Source organism: Solanum tuberosum, unplaced genomic scaffold, assembly GCF_000226075.1.
Source record: "Solanum tuberosum cultivar DM 1-3 516 R44 unplaced genomic scaffold, SolTub_3.0 scf00761, whole genome shotgun sequence".
Lineage (NCBI taxonomy): Eukaryota > Viridiplantae > Streptophyta > Magnoliopsida > Solanales > Solanaceae > Solanum > Solanum tuberosum.
Window position 1 is genome coordinate 63,479 of NW_006239686.1, and position 3,272 is coordinate 66,750.

The window sequence follows — 3,272 nt, forward strand, 5'->3', positions numbered from 1 at the left end:
TTATAAACAACACAAAAAGAAGAGTAAAAACCAAGATTCACACACACATCAATGGAAATGAGAATAGACTAAAAAGAAACTGACTACAAAATTAAGAGACAAGGGAATATTACCTCTTTTTAAGCAGTGAATGGCTCACTACATGAAAACTTTACTAGTTATAACCTTTTAAATTAAAGATAAGCATAACTAAGCTAACTAGGCAAATTTGAGTTAACAAGTTGAGGGTGTTGTGTCTCTAATTAAAGACTTCTAAATAAATTTAAAGGTAAAAGAAAAGCATAAAAGGACAACAAAACCAAAGTCACTAACCTCACTCAAGAAACTAAGCAACTCAATCGTAAAACTTCAAATTTATAAGAAAAGACAAGGGGCAGCCTTAGAGAACTTGGATGTATGGTTAAATGTAGACATGCATATCTAAATCTAGGAGCAGCCTTAGAGAGGTTGAGTTAACACTCAAAGCCTTATTTTGTGCTCAACTACACCAAGGATCTACTCAATGTATTCCAAAAGCAAAAATGATCTTAAAACAGAAAATACAATATTTATCACAAAAAGAATATTAAAGGAGAAAACAAAGAACTACTCAATACCTAAAGTTTTATTCGGTGCTCAAAGAATAAAGAGGTTGGTTTCATAATCAAAACCTTATTCTATGATCAACTAGACGCTAGGTCTGCTCAATGTATTCCTAAACCAGTAATGCTAGTTAAAAGCACCTGGTAACCCTAATGACAATCATTAAAAAAGCTACGACCTCGAACTTTTGTTTTCATTTCAAGAAGAATACACACCACCACTACACAGCTATGTTCAGAAGAAAAGCTTTCTTGCATTGGTACACTAGGGAATGAATGGACGAGATGGAGTTCACTAAGGCAGAAAGTAACATGAATGATCTGGTTTCTGAAGCTCTTAACTCATAACAGAGAAAATTGATCATGAAATATTTTTTACAATAAAGCATAAAGTGAAAGTTTTTCCAACATTCTAAACTTACAATATAGACCTTAAATCTGAAAAACACAGTCATATGGAATGATTTAACTAAAAAATGAATAAGCAACAACGAACAGAGATAAGTAAACGTAAAATATCTAACATACACACAGATATACATCAAAGTAAAATAAGAGAAACAGGAACATTACCTCTTTTTAAGCAGTGAGCTGAGCTTGATGACCAACTTGTAGTTTGTCCACTAAAAATTTTAGCCAAGAAGGAAGAAAGTATAAACTTAGAGCTTGAAAATTGTACTCGAAAAAGAGAAACAAAATCCCTTAATGTTCGATTTCAATGACTTTTGAAGTTGAAAAATATTTCAGTTCATTTTATTCTTAGAAATCGTTTGTCCTGTTCAAAAACTTGAGGTTTTTCGATAGATAAGAATTATCATGTAGAATGAAGAATCGAAACTCATCTTTCATAACATTAACTCTTCCTAAACTGAGAATTTCCATCTAAACATTTTTGCAGAGATTTCTCAATCTTCACCAAAATTGAGATACACACTCTAATGCACAATAAGATTACATTATAAACATAAACTCTAGCAAAGAACGTCTACTTCACAGAAACCCATTTGTCTATTTTCAAATCTTTTTCAAGAACCCTTCTAATAAATTTCTAACTTAGAAGAAGATGGAATACGACATACCTGTAGCTGCAGAAATGTAAAACCCATGAAGAAGAAGACCCAAAAGCTACAGATTCCTACAAGGAAAATCAAAGAAGAAGGATTAAAGGAAAATGCTACTTTTGTTCTTCAGAGAGAAAGGAGAAAGTCGATACCTACGAGGATGAAAAGTCTGAAGAAACAAATTAACCTAGTGATATTTTACCTTTTATTTTATTTTTACAATTAATAATAAAAAATAACTCTTTTGGCGGGTGTAGTAAAATTAGTGGAGGGAAAGAGTTTGGCGTAACCGTTGCCATAGAGTACCTAAGGCGACAGTTTGTATGAATCGTTGCAATAAAAGATACTATGGCAACGGTTATCGCAATAATGCAACGATTTACTTCTTAAAGTGTTTCATTAGGTCCATTTGTCTATTGCAAAGGTTATAACCGTTGCGAATTACTGTCTATTGCAACGCATATTTAGTTGTTGCTAAATAATTGTTGCTACAGGCATGTTTTCTAGTAGTGAGACAAAAGCGAAAAAAAAAAAAAAGAAGCCTAATTGTCTTGCTCATGTGTATTTTCTCTTCTTTTTTTTTTGTTCTTTGAACTTATAATTGTACATATACATTAACTTTCATCTTTAAGAATGAATGTGATAAAATGTTTACTCTTTTTTTTTTTTGGAAAAAAGAAGAAGAAGATGAAACATATAACATTACATTAATGGTGGATAAGTTATGTATGAAGAGAAAATTAAATTCTATATAAAAATAGTACGTAGTTATGTTCATAAATATCCTAATTTTCAAAATATAAATAATAAGAACTTTTACACCTTAGTATTAAATATTTATAATTAACTAATTAGTTTAAAGTGCTTGTGGATAAAAATTTAATATAATATTTTGAATACATTCATTATAATTATCAGGAAATTCAAAAGACAAAGTAAAAAAGTTGAAAGGTTATGTTTTCCTTTCACTCAAAGTTAATCTTACATCATTTTTTGAACAAAAAGTAAATAATCTCCTCTCAAGCTTTTAATTGAAGAAACATTAATATTGCACTACGATTTGCAGATGATTAATATCATGCAATCTTTTGATCTTCTAACATTATTCTACCAACAAAAAAGAACTTTTAACACTATCGAGAAATTTAATTTAGATAGTTGTTATCTTTTCCATTTTGCTTTACAAGCTTATTTTTTGACTTATAAATAGAGTTTATTTTAGGGAAAATGCATAAGTACCCCCCCAGCCTATGCCCAAAATCCCTGAGACACACCTAACCTTTACTAAGGTCGTATTACCCCCCTGAACTTATTTTTTAGTTAATTGTTTACCACTTTTCGGCCTACGTGGCTGAGTCCGTGATTTCACCTATGTTAAGCTCGTGGGTGCAGCTTTTAGACAGCACTGACCAATAAAAATTGGTCATGTGTTAAAATAAACTTGGAAAAAATAAATATTAACTCAATTGTCTTCTTCTTTATTATTGTTCTTCACTAGTATACGTACCCGCGCGTTGCGCGGCTATATATTAATTTAGAATTATTTAATTTAATAAAATATCAAATACTTCAAATATTTTTATATATTGTCCTTTATTACTTTTATGTTGTATTAATAAATTAATATTTT